The sequence below is a fragment of the Eublepharis macularius genome, chromosome 4 (assembly GCF_028583425.1).
Source record: "Eublepharis macularius isolate TG4126 chromosome 4, MPM_Emac_v1.0, whole genome shotgun sequence".
Classification (NCBI taxonomy): Eukaryota; Metazoa; Chordata; class Lepidosauria; order Squamata; family Eublepharidae; genus Eublepharis; species Eublepharis macularius.
Genome location: NC_072793.1, coordinates 150,596,903 through 150,611,092, shown reverse-complemented (window position 1 = coordinate 150,611,092; position 14,190 = coordinate 150,596,903). Strand labels below are relative to the sequence as shown.

Sequence of the window (14,190 nt, the reverse complement as noted above, 5' to 3'; positions counted from 1 at the left end):
CCACCACCTACTGTGTAGCGGCACAATTGTTTGACAGCTACTCAAACTGAAGGTGGGGATGTGAGGCAACTGACTCTGAGCATCAGCTTACAAGTAATCATGGCTGTTGAAAGCATTGGAGTTGCATGCCAAATATTTCATTGCAATGTCTGCAGCACCTCTATCTGTACAAGAATATAGGAAGTAGAGATGGCCACAAATGGAAATATGAACCAAAGTTCGTGTTGAACCAGGCTGGTTTGTGGTTTGCGAAGTGGCAGTTCGTCAGAGCCCATTTCTGACTAAATGCCATGAACTTTAGGCTGGTTCGTTTGGTTCATTTTTTTGGCTCGTCACTGCAGACAGCCTGGCGCCAATCAATCAGTTTCCTAGGCAACAGGGGATGGACTTCCTGCAGACCTTCTGCTGGCCCGGAAGTGATGATTTGCTGACCTGGATGCAACGTTTTCACAAACCGGGGCAGGTTCGTGAAAGTTTGTGGTTCATGAAATGCAACGAACCACGCCCATCTCTAATAGGAAGCATGACTGGAGACTTTGGAGCACATAGGAGCAAGCAATATTACAATACCACAGGAAATTAACAAAATACCAATGAATCTAAAACACATGCAACAACACCAGAGAAATATTTATTTCTTTATTTAGATCAAGGAATGAATTTAAAGGTTCACTTCTAAGCAATCCAGGAAGAAGGATGTTCTGTATAGAACTTATCTGGGAATGGCAACCAAAACTCCATAAACTCCATAAACATTCCATGGAAGTCATCTAGTATAAGTAACATTCACGGCCATCTTACAAGCTTCAAGGCTCCATCCAATAAAGAATGGACAATTGTTCCTCTCTTCTTTGTTTTCTTATATCTCTGTATTCACTGAAGATGCTTTATTGCCTGGAAAAGGTTAAACATAAAATCAGATCTTTGGTCTAGTGCCCAAATATTTTGTGTCACATATGCCACACTTGATTAAAGCAAATAGGACAAGATGCAGCAATCAGCCAGTTGTTGGTTAGCATTTTGCAAGGAGGAATCTTGACTGTGGCAGAGGAAGAAATATGTGGAGGTGAACACTTGGTGTTCTCTGTATATCCTCTGCTCAGGCAATCTTGAGGGTATGAAAGAGCAAGCACTGCATAAAGTGAGTCCCCAGAGGTGACTTTTTTCTTTATCCTTTTGAAGTGAGAGAAAGATTCTCTTGTCTAATGTATTGTCGAAGGCTTTCACGGCCGGAGAACGATGGTTGTTGGGGGTTTTCCGGGCTGTCTTGCCGTGGTCTTGGCATTGTAGTTCCTGACGTTTCGCCAGCCACAGCTGCTGGCGAAACGTCAGGAACTACAATGCCAAGACCACGGCAAGACAGCCCGGAAAACCCCCAACAACCATCATTCTCTTGTCTGTTTTCTAGGACAGACAGTTACTAGCAGCCACATGAAAACTGCTGTGGACTAGCATGCAGGTTGGCCTTCCATAATGAAAGGTCAGGTGTGATACAAAAATTGATAGTTTCAACCGTGTGAAAAAAGGTGTAGCAAAACAAAAATATTACTACAATACCACCACTTTCTCTGGAGATGTGTACTTCAACTAACATTCCTTCTGAACATAAATGATGTATTTCAAAACTCTGGTTGGGTTTAGTAAACTCTGAACCCCTGAGCATTTGAACTAGCAAAACTGCAGCTGGAAAGCATTCAGTTTTGAAAAATTTGTCATTTAGTCACACTAGTTATGTGATGTGCTCGTACTTGATAAGTATGAAAGTACAACATGCAGAAGATTTTGGATCTAAATCCTGACGATCTGAAGTGTTACACTTTCTGTAACCAGAATTAGCATGCCACCATGGCACAATTTTTATGTACATGGAACAGCACTTGAAAAAAATTCTAACACATGCTCTGTGATGTGAAAAAGCATTAGAAATAATAGGAGAAATAGGAGACTGAATTTGGAATACATGAGTAGTATTTGGCTGGCATCAGATGTCAGCATGATTGGACACTAGAGGTGTGCACTGAAAAAAATCCATTTCAGTTTTGGATCCAGGACTTCCAAAGGAACTATATACTATTATTGGTTCCCCCCCCCCCCCGCCCTCCCATCCTCAAATTTGGTGTTGCTGGTTTGGACTTAATCCATTTTTAAAAATTATCATAATTACTTTCGACCACATTCTTTGTAATGAGAGCTTCCAGGCTCTTTGGGGCAGCTATTTTTTGCACTTGACAGCATGAAAGTCACACAGAACTCAGCACTTCCTCTAAACCATCAATCCAACAAGCTTTTTCTCAGTTTCACTATACACACAACAACAGATCCAGAAGAAGGCGGGTGTTAGTGAGTGCAACTTGCTGGCAAAGAGGTAGCTACAGTATCAATAAATGATTACCTTTGTGTTCTGTTGTTGCCATGTTTACTTGTGCTTTGCAGTTTTGTTCCCGTGATGAGGGGGTGTTCTCACATTAATCACCACCAATCTCTATCACCCAAGTGCAGGTAGGCAGATAGGCAGGCAGTATGATTCTGTGATTCACTGCCCACCCAACCTAAACAGACCTGTCTTTTTTCCATAAGTTTTCCTTTTGCTGGATTGTTTTTAGGAGGACAAAGTTGTCAAATGGCTTGCAAAATGGAGGAAAAAAATTCTAAACAGGTCTGCTCAGACATAAGTCCTATGTTATTCAATAGTGCTTACTCCCAGGGAAGTGTCTTTAAAATTGCAGCCTAAGATTGAAGTCTGCATATTTCCTTTTTCATTTTTTTCCAAAGGCAGGGAGGGCGCTCTCCTTTTGAGGACCCAATTGGCAGGGAGACAATGCCATTGCCTGGACACCACACACTGCACACACACACCCTTTGTGCCAACAGAGTTAATTATTAAAATAAGGGATCTGATTGGTGAATGCCATTAAGGAAAACAAGGAAAACAAGATGCTGCCACCACTGCTATATAAGAACGCAAACAAAAAGAAAACATACACACTTTTTGGTGGAACCATGTCATTATAATTTGTTTTCCTGGATTTGGTTCACTGATCGAGAAGCTGCTTTAATGAAATGAAGCAGCAATTTCCTACTTGTTTGTTTAGTTTTGCACAATCTTGTTGGGCACCTGCTGGGGCCTATGATTTGGCATTCTTTGGCATCAAAAGGCACGCAGAAGACTTATGCTCTGTTCTCCTGGAGAATATAGACAGGGAGAACTTTTTCTCTGTCTCAAAATACTAGCTTGGCCTCAAGCATGGATGACTTTAAAAGGGGATTAGACAGAAGGGAAATTGACTACTAGCCATGGTGACTAACAGGAACATCCACATCCAGAGGTAGTTAATCTCTGAATACCAATACCAGAAGACAGCATCAGGAAAAGCCTTGGCCTCTATGCCCTCCTTGTTGTCCCTCACAGGCAACTGGCTGGCCACTGTGTGAAGCAGAATGCTGAACTAGATGGACCACTGGTCTGATCCACCAGGGTGCTTCTTATGTTCTTAGATATCCTCAAGGGAGCTGTGAAGGTGGACCTAGGGCTCCTAAAACCTGTAACCCATGAAAGTGAGCATACCTCAGTGGCCATCATTTTAGCAAGAATGTACACAAACTATAAATCAAATAATTGTCGCTTATTTTTAATGGTTTGCTTTGTTTGCTTTATTGTTTTAGTTAGAGCTACCTCATTTAAAGGTCACACAATGGACAGATAGGAAAGAAGTAAAGCCCATGTTTTCGTTGTGTGTTGTGTGTTTTATGTGCTGTCAAGTCACCTCCGACCTATGGCAATCCTATGAATGAGAGACCTCCAAAACGTTCTATCATTAACAGACTGGCTCAGATCTTGCAAACTGGAGGATGTGGCTCCCTCTTTTCCTACTGCCTTCCTACTTTTTCTAGCCAGAGAATCTTGTCTTCTCATGATGTGACCAAAGTATGATAGCCTTTGTCTTGTCATTTTAGCTTCTAGGGAGAATTCAGGCTTGGTTTGATCTAGTACCCATTTATTTGTTTTTTTGGCTGTCTATGATATCTGCAAAACTCTCCTCCAGAACCACATTTCAGATTTGAGTCACCCAACTGTCCGTCAAGTTCCCATCATTTTCAATGCTTCAGCAGTCAGATTTAGATGGCTTGGTCTCTCTGCCACCAAGATAAAAGACCTAATAAGGCCTATACTCTGCTGCTTTTAAGTATTACTACAGCTCTGGGTCAGAATGCAGGATTGTAGCAGCTACTTCAGCAGTTGTAAAGTGGCAAAAAAAAGCAAACAAGTTCCATCTTGTTCCATAATATAATGTGGCCAGACTCTTAATTCAAACAACTTGTTGCTTGAATGAAGATAACAACAACAAAATTCAATTTATATGCTGCCCGTCAGGACAACTTAATGACCACTCAGAGCGGTTTACAAAGTATGTCATTATTATCTCCACAACAATAATCACCCTGTGAGGTGGGTGGGGCTGAGAGAGCTCCTAGAAGCTGTGACTGACCCAAGGTCACCCAGCTGACTTCAAGTGGAGGAGTTGGGAATCAAACCCGGCTCTCCAGATTAGAGTCCCACTCTCTTAACCACTACATCAAACTGGCTCTCTAACTGTTTTCAGGCTGTTCGTTCTGCTTACCTGCCTGCATAACTACCTGCCTACTTCAGTAGATCACAATGGACAGATGTATGTGCCATCAAGTCATATCCTACTTATGACAACTCTGGCAAGGGGCTTTCAAGACAAGTGAGAATCAGAGGTGGTTTGCCACTGTCTGCCTCTGCAGTCTTCCTTGGTGTTTTCTCCATCCAAATTCTGACCCTGATTAACTTCGATCTGATCAGATTGGGCTATACTATCTCCATTATGTCACCAACCAGCTGTTTCTACAATAGCTCTTCTGAGCAAGCCAGTTTCTCCATTTGATTTTTTTCAATGTTGCTTCTGTTTTAATAGCTTTAGTTTCACACCTCTCCTACAAAGAGTGTGAAGATCTGGAAATGGCTGTCTATGGCATCATTTCAGTCCCTTCAGCCCAAATCTACTATATAACTGTTGAAAGACATTCTGTTCCCCCAAATATTTCAAGGTCCTTGGAATAGATGAACACTGTTCCTCGGAGCAGCTGCCATTTTTTGTTTGCTTCTTCCATTCCTCTCATTAAAACATATGCCCCCCTTTTCAAGCGGCTGACATTTCCATTGTATGTGCCCCCTTGACTGACATTTTGTATGGCAGCCCTGCAAATTGCTTGGCGCACATTTGATGCATCTGTTAGACAGAAGTCCTTGCTGCTTAGACAGTTTATCGTTTTTCAGGGGAATGGAACATGCATGTATAGCACCAGAGTTCCATTCATGACATTCTCAGCTCAAATTCTCTTATTTATATCTGCTTTGAAATGTGGAACATTTCTTGCTACAGTGGTTTTTGTTGAGTTGACCTTACAGACAGAAAGAGAGAGACTCCAAAATTACTGAATTGATCAAAGAAGTACTCAGTGCGACTGAAAAATCTATTCTATCCTTAGTTACAAATCTTGCCCAATAAAAGATATCTGAAACCAATCCAGATATCTTTTAAAGCCCAGCTGCCTAAAATACTTACTGACAGTTGCCACCATGATTCACCCAAAGTGAAATCTGACACAAATTGCAGGGTTCTTGTTCAAGGAAAACTTTTGAAGAATTTTGAAAGAAGCCAAGAACTTAGATATAGCTAATGGCTTATTAGATTTATATTCCACTTACAATGTTTTTGAAGTACAATAGTATTTTTCCTCTTCTTCTCTCACTCCCAAGATATTATACCCCACTTGACTGAATACTTTGGTCCCTTCCTTACAGGATGAGAGGTCTAATTACCTGAAAACCACACAGGGAGAAACCAGGGGCTGCTCTGCCTCGATGGTTCATTTATCAGGGGTTCATTTTTCAGGGGCTCTTCATACTCCTAATTTACCAGTGGGTTGCCTCAATTCTGAAATGTCATAAATAGACCTTATCATGGCAATGGGCTCACAATTTAGGATGGGTCTGCCTAGATTATTAGAGGAAATTACTCTGCAGAGCTGCGTATGTAGGCTAAGAAAAAACCCTGTCCGTTTTGAAATGCAGACAGAGAAAGAGAAGAAAGAAAGCTGTGGGTTTAGAAGGACCGAAGACTCTGGAGGAGGGTCCAATTGTCTAATCTGACACAAGATTAGTGTTTCTACTTCCTGCTTTAGGAGTCTGTTTGTCTCCACTACTCTCTGTTTTGCTTCTTGTAAATAAAGTACAGTCTCCACAAGTTTCCAGTGCTCTCTCATTCAGAGGAAACTAAATCCTGCAGTGCTACCCACAAATTGCTTTCCACTAAGAGGACATGTGGTTCTTCACAATACGTAAAACTACAGATGTAACACCAAAGGTACAATTTGAAACTTGTTTGGAAAATCGGAATTCTGCTGTCCATTCGACTATTATGAGCCTGCCCATCCACTGAGCTCCTTTTTCCATTCAAAAAATACAAAACAGGATTTATTTCTTTGAATTTTCAGCCATAGTTGAGAAGACCATTTCTTGTCTCACCTATTTTCTTTGGCAAAAGTTCTGTTTTTGTTTGTTCTTTTGTGATTTTAATACAACAGATGCCAATACAGGCCTTCATTTTAATGGAATATTCCATTGAATTTTATTCATATGGTTCAGGAAAAAGATGACTGTAGTTTCCCCTTGAGTGTGGAGAAACCATAAAAGAATAATGAACTTGACTTGTTGTCATGACATTTAGTATCATCCTTACACTGAATTATTTTGATTAATTTTTTGTCACTGTTACAGCACTTGGTTGTCTCTCATTGTTAGTCACCTCATGAATGAATTGATCAAATATAGGGTATAACTCTTTGTAGCATTAACAACAGCAGTAATAACAACAATAGCAGTGGGTAAAGTGTAATTTGGGGGGTTTATTTGTTGGTTTTGAATTTTGATTATTTTAATTATGTCTTATAAGCTACCCTGAGGAAAGGCAGGATAAAACATTTTAATAAAATAAATACAGATAACAATAATAAAAATACTGCAGAATGCCATTCCACTTCTTGGGGTGGCATTTGATGGGGAGGGAATGAGGAAGATGAGTTTTAGTTCAAGATGTATCAGAATTCCATAGACGGAAAAAGTTCCCATTAGCTTAACAGGATTTATTATTATTAGCTGGGTAAAGTAATTGCATTTCTCACTTACATGCTTAGATTTTCTGTTTGAGATTTGGATTTTCCACCCACTCATACCCGTCTTTCTTTCCACCCACCTCTTCGCTTTCAGCATGTTAGCTGTAGAGGTTTCAGACTTCAGAAAGCACTTCCAAAGACCAGGTTGTGTTTGCCTATAAACCTTCTGCTGATATTAACTTTTCCTAGAATTCAGTTGAAATAGAAACTAAAAAAACCCAAACCTTTCTATTTACTTGTTTCTTGCTGCAAGAAAACTAATTTGAAGCAAGAAAGCAGTTTCTGGAATGGAGTGGGTTTTTTCTCTCGCTCTTCATTTTCCAAACTATTTAATAGCAAATCAGTCATTATGGGAAGAAAATGCTTTGTCTCCATACTGTTTTACTGACACATGTTTTTCAAAAAGATGGTGACTATGAAGAGATTTCTGAAGGTGACCTTCAGAAAACATAAATCTTCTGGAGCGCTAAGATTTCCTTCCCTGTGTGGCAACAATGGAGCAGTTGTCTGAAAGTGTCTGCTGTCTCTCCTTTGTAATTAATGGTTCTTACGGTTGGCTAAGTGGGTGATATAATTAATAGCACTTAAGGCTGGAGTGTGTGGAAATCCACAGCTGATTACCAAAACATGTATTTGCGCAAGTACTATATGCAAACAGTCTCTGAGTGCAGCCACAGTAAGATCTCAGATGGATTGTCCTTAAATTCCTTTATGGCTTTCAGCATGTTTTTGTGGTATTCTGAGATCACCCCAACATTATTGTTCAAAGTGGAATATGAATGCTTCTCACTTGAGATGTATGCAGGTGTCATGTGAGAAATGTTCAGGCCTGTTACCTAGTGAAATTATATTGCAATACTATGGCCAGGATCAAAACAGTCACTTATTTCTTTCTTTGACTACCCAAATGGGCTTTAGAATTGTGCTTTTCAAACAAAAAGACTCATTGGCAGGTGTTTTTTAAACTGAGGAAAGCATCATAAAGTTTCTGAGGTGATAGGGTGATCTGCCATTCAACGGGTAGTTAAAAATCGAGCTAGGCACATCCAGATCCTTAGGTGAGTCTAAACCTTTTCAGCCAGTAATGGAGGGAGCAGTCTTAGAGGCACCGATTATGCACTACTGTGATCTGATGCTCTGTGGCTTCAATACAGATTTCCAGCAAGGATCTGTCAGCTGTTAACAAAGATCACCTTTTGTTCCTAAATGGTGGCATTATGCATCTGTCACATCAAAACCCATCAGCATTTACAACATTTTAGAATATATTTCTCTTCTCCCTAAAGATTCCTTCTCTTACTTTTCCGTAGTATGGTATCTGGATAGGCTTCTCCACTAACCATAACAATAACAACAACTGTGCTTGTATATCATTCTTCTAGACAGATATAGTGAACAAAGTCAGCATTATTATTATCCGCACGATACTGCTGGGGAGCTGGGCCTCAGAGGAGTGGCTTATCAAAGGCCATCTGCTAAGCTCATAGAAGTAATGAGATTCAAACCAGCAGAGAACTGAGTTACAGCTTGACTACTTGACCACTATGCTACAACATCTCAGCTACCTTGTCTTTCACTGTGGTTCACAACAGGGATGCTTCTTAACTTTTTCTCAATAAGAATGCCCCCCCATAATCCACTATTTTGATTCAAAGTTGTCCATGTCAACTCAGTGTGCAGCAGAGATGAAAAAGGCAAACTTCATGCTGGAAATTAATAGGAAAGGCATTGAAAATAAAACAACCAATATTGCAGCCCTTGTGCAGCCGCATTTGTGTGCAGTTCTGGTCATCATGTCTCAAAAAAGGATTTTTCAGAGCAGGAAAAAGTGCAGAAGAGAGTAACCAAAAGGATTAAAGTGTTGGAGCAGTTTTCCTTTGAGAAGCCTGGGATTTTCCAGTTCAGAAAAATGAGGACTGGGGTGGGGGGTCGGGGTTAGATATGATAGCGTTTAATAAAATTAAGCATGGTAGATGAACCATATAGAGAGAGCTGAGAACCTTAGGGTACCTAACGAAGGAAATGGACAAAAGGAAATACTTCCATACTCAACAAGCAATTAAATTGTGGAACGTATGGCCAGTGGACATAATTCAGCCATCCCGGCCAGTGGCAACAGCCACTCAGGCCGGTGGCTGCTTTTGCCTCCTCGGAAGGAGGAAAGCAGAAGGCACACCCTGGCATCCAGGGCTTAGCATTGGGGGCGGAGCCTGTAGCCTTAGCTGGCTTCTCCGCCCCATTGCATTCAGTTGTGCCTCATGCTCGGCCTGAGCAGAGCTCATTTCAAGCTCTCTCAGCCGAGCTCCTCTGAGGCTGGTTTTACTGAGGGGCCTCAGGGCTTGGCAGCAGCAGCAGCCTTAGAGAAGCTGTGCTATTCCCCTGCTTGCTACCATCGGACTTCATGAGGAGAGCCAGGGCCCAGCGCCAGGCTCACTGGTTTGGCAGAGACTTTTTTCTCCTTATTTACATTTGGGGCCTGTTGTCTATCAGTCAGGAGGGATAATGCAGGATTATGCCCAGCCCTTGAGGCTTCTGGCCTACCTAGGCTCCTTCCCCTCCCCCCAACACTGTTTTACTTCGTTGAGAGAGAATACTTGCAGCAGCAGCAGCAATAGGCTTTGCTGTAGGCCACAGGGGTGAGTTGCAGCCATTTAAGGGGTGGATTAGTTCATACTTTATTGCTACTGGCCTAGCAGGGTGGATTCTAGTAGTCCCCCACCCCTTCCTTCCACCTAGGCTTTATCCCCCCTCGCCATTTACACATACTTGGGAGGGAGTATTTCTAGCAGCGATAGCTCGGCCTTGGCCTGCAGGCAGCAGGAGCCATTTTGCAGTTTATTCAGTGGGTGCAGCCATTTTGAGAGAGGCACTCAGTGACCTTCTTAGCCTGGCAGTGCAGCCATGTTATGAAGGCATCTACAATATGCACAGCTCCAAGAGTGGCCATTTTGAGTGTGGCATTTGTGTGGCCTGATTTGCCTCCTGCTTACTAGCAGTTGCAGTCATTTTGGTGGGGCTTGTGCAGCTGCCTGCAGACTCATCCTTTGAGAATGATTAAGAGACCAAAGGAAATAGGGAAATACTGGGCTATCAGTGTCCATCAGTCAGGAGGGCTGAGGCAGGGTAGGCCCAGCCCCCCTCAGGCCTCCAGCCTATCTAGGCTCCTTCACTCAATTGTTTTACTATATTGGTGAGAGTACTTATAGCAACAAAGGTGGATTGCAGCCATCTGAGGGGCAGATTGCTTCACACCTGGGCTGCTGGCACACATTATTACTTTCTCACTCATGCCACCAATGGCATATTGTGTTATTGCTTCTGTTTTAGCAAGTACTGGGTTTTGTGCAAAGAAAGAGGCACTGAAGGGTGAGAGGAGGTTAACCATTTGATTGGCAGTGTGTGGAATTTGATGAATAACATTTCATTTATAAGAAACAGAACAAATTGATGTTGGAGAACAATCATCATGGTTGTCAGGCTTTGCAGGTTGCTGTAAGAGCACGGTGGACTGCCACCAAAGAACGCTATCCAAAGCTTCTCCAAAGAAAGGGGAAGCATGTATGTGCTCCACAACCAGGAGACCCCGGAAGCAAGTTTCTTCCTCTGCTGAGTACTAGTGGCATCAGGGACCTAGTGGCACATCTAGATGCCAGGAAAGGCCCAGGCCCAGAAGAGGAAGCTAGGTGGGGAATCTTCTGGGGAGGGGGGAGTGCAGAAAACTGCGAAGTTGTCATGTGGGGCACAGAAGTCTAAGATGTTATCTGTCCTTTCTGACAGTTTAGTGCAACTGATGGACGGTAGCTGATCTGAGCTAGCCTGCCTTAACCCAATCCGGTTGCATGGCAGTGAACCGAGTGACAAAGCTGGGTCCATATGGCCTAGGAGGATTGTTCAGCACCCCCGGCAGCGATGAATCTGGCGAAATGTGAAAAACAACATGGATATGGCTGAGGGAGGCTGGTAGCAGTGGCAGTGCAGCCACCTAATAAGGAGGTAATGGGAGCATCTGCCATACTGGCAGTGAGGGAAGCGGATTCCAGACTGTAGAGTGCATGGCTGTGAGGTGGTATCTTGGCAGGTATCCAGTGGTCAGTGATGGTAGGTCCATTTGGCCCTGGCTGGGGTATGCTTGGCCATTGGGGGCCTTGTGGGTCAGTCCCTGCCTCCTTACCTCATGGCTCTTTCCACCCAACATGGCCTGGCTAGCACATTCCAGGGTTAGTCCCGACTGGTTATGTGAATGGGCTTATATGGTGGGGTAGCTTAGGTGCTGTCCACTCAAGTTCCTATCAGCACACACACACACACACACACACCCTTCATTGGAGCACGGACTGGCTATGTCATGGCTATCCAGGTCCCTCAGGGATGGCTTCAGTCCACCATATCCTGCCCTAGGTGGCTAAGTGTGGGTGCCAGGTGCTGGTGGATCTGTGGGAAGCCCAGCAGTAGTCTGGTATGAGGACCCAGCCCTATACAACTGAGGGTACCTCGGCAGCATGGAGCATCTCCCAAACGTGCCAATGCCTTGTTTTGGGGAAGAATGTTCCTAGGGATGGGAAACTCCCTCCTTTCTGGCTGGTCTCCCCCACTTTTTGGTCAGGTACCAGACAGCCTGCTGTAGTTCATTCCATTCATCACCCTTCCCACCCAAAGAAGCCCAGTAAATGATGCCTGTGCGGACACATGCTTCGACTGGCCATCAGGTTATCAGTGGTGCACAGTTGCACAGAAAGGTGAAAATGAGTTGGCATTTTGCCTCCTCCGGGGCCTGCCTGCGGACTCTTTGCTTTTGGGTTGTCATTCAAGGACCATCCCTACACGGGCAAGGCTCTGCCAACCGGGTGCTCTGTCTCAGGTGGGACTTTTGGCTGCTTCAGCTCTTTTCTTGAGGGGGCATGTAACACTTACCCGCAGCTTTAACACGGCCATGATTATCCCACGGTTTCCATATCTCAGTTTTAGGATTACAGCAGGCATGTGGGAGGACCTCTAAGTATGGGGGGTTCTCAACTCCTTTACCTGAGTCACTTTATAGAGTGAGGCCTGTTGTTAGTTGGTGTGCTTCAGGCCTTCTCCGATGTCTGCTTGAAGGTCTTTGATGGTGGCCCTAGTTAGTTTGCCCTTGAGGCCGATGGATCCCTGGCCTGGATTCCTCAGGAGTTCCCCCTTCCCCAGCTTGGAAAGCAGAGGTGTACAGGGCAGTCTAGTTTGCCATTTTACTCAGCACTCAATGGGCTTTCAATACTGCTGAACACCTGTTTAGGTCGAGGGGAGGCATGGCAACTTTGGTTTAGTGTGCCCCCCAGCTTTGATGTGAAACTTCTTTCAGCTGTTCTGCCTTGTTGTGGCCTAATCCCTTAAGGATGGGTCATGAGGAGCCTTTATGGCTCATGACACAAATCTTACAGGTGTCAAGTTTGCAAACAAGCCAACGGCAATGGGGCTTAGGAGGCTATTGGGCCCCAGGGTGGTTGGGAGCTATGCCCTTAGTCTGTACGTGGAGGTCCAGCGATAAGATGCGACTGTTCTGACATGCATGGCACACCCCCATCTCAGAGCCCGAGTGGCCTGGTGGCTGGAAGGGAGATGTAGTTCTCTGCCTCACCTCCTGGTCATATAGGTGTGGTCCTCCGCCTCATGTTGGTCATTCACTTTGTGGTAATGACCTTGTCTCACAGGGCATGGCTCTTTCCTTACAGGCTCACACAGGCTTGCAGCACCCGGGCGAGTAGTGGCCTGAGGGTTTGAGGGGAGGTTCCATCCTCCACCTCATGTCCTGGTCATTCACCGTGTGGTGTTGACCTGGCTCACAGGGCAGGGACTTTTCCTTACAGGCTCGCACAGGCTAGCAGCGCCCAGGCAAGTAGTGGCCTGATGGTAGAGGGGAGGTGCGTGCCTCCATCTCACATGCTGGTCATTCGCCACGTGGTGTTGACCTTGTCTCACAGGGCATGGCCCTTTCCTTACAGGTTCACACAGGCTTGCAGCACCCAGGCAAGTAGTGGCCTGATGGTAGAGGGGAGGTGCGTGCCTCCACCTCACATGCTGGTCATTCGCCGCGTGGTGTTGACCTTGTCTCACAGGGCATGGCCCTTTCCTTACAGGCTCACACAGGCTTGCAGCACCCAGGCAAGTAGTGGCCTAATGGTAGAGGGGAGGTGCGTGCCTCCACCTCACATGCTGGTCATTCGCCGCGTGGTGTTGACCTTGTCTCACAGGGCATGGCCCTTTCCTTACAGGCTCACACAGGCTTGCAGCACCCAGGCAAGTAGTGGCCTGATGGTAGAGGGGAGGTGCGTGCCTCCACCTCACATGCTGGTCATTCGCCGCGTGGTGTTGACCTTGTCTCACAGGGCATGGCTCTTTCCTTACAGGCTCACACAGGCTTGCAGCACCCAGGCAAGTAGTGGCCTGATGGTAGAGGGGAGGTGCGTGCCTCCACCTCACATGCTGGTCATTCACCGCGTGGTGTTGACCTTGTCTCATAGGGCATGCTCTTTCCTTACAGGCTCACACAGGCTTGCAGTGCCCAGGCAAGTAGTGGCCTGATGGTTTGATGGGAGGTGCGGACCTCCACCTCACGTTGGTCATTCACCGCGTGGTAATGACCTTGGCTTACAGGGCATGGCCCTTTCCTTACAGGCTCACACAGGCTTGCACCGCCCAGGCAAGTAGTGACCTGATGGTTTGATAGGAGGTGCGGACCTCCACCTCACATTGGTCATTCACCGCGTGGTAATGACCTTGGCTTACAGGGCATGGCCCTTTCCTTACAGGCTCACACAGGCTTGCACCGCCCAGGCAAGTAGTGACCTGATGGTTTGATAGGAGGTGCGGACCTCCACCTCACATTGGTCATTCACCGCGTGGTAATGACCTTGGCTTACAGGGCATGGCCCTTTCCTTACAGGCTCACACAGGCTTGCACCGCCCAGGCAAGTAGTGACCTACTGTTTGATGGGAGGTGCAGACCTCCACTTCAAGTTGGTC

General features: G+C 45.0%; 1 protein-coding gene across 1 annotated transcript in view; it reads right to left on the bottom strand.

The window, feature by feature from the left end:
* Positions 1-674: 674 nt before the first annotated feature.
* Positions 675-14,190, bottom strand: part of FHIT (fragile histidine triad diadenosine triphosphatase) — a 1,476,895-nt gene continuing 1,463,379 nt past the window's right edge. The window contains exon 9 of the mRNA XM_054978165.1: positions 675-894. The gene's annotated coding sequence lies outside the window, so the exon portion shown is untranslated. The remainder of the gene's footprint in view (positions 895-14,190) is intronic.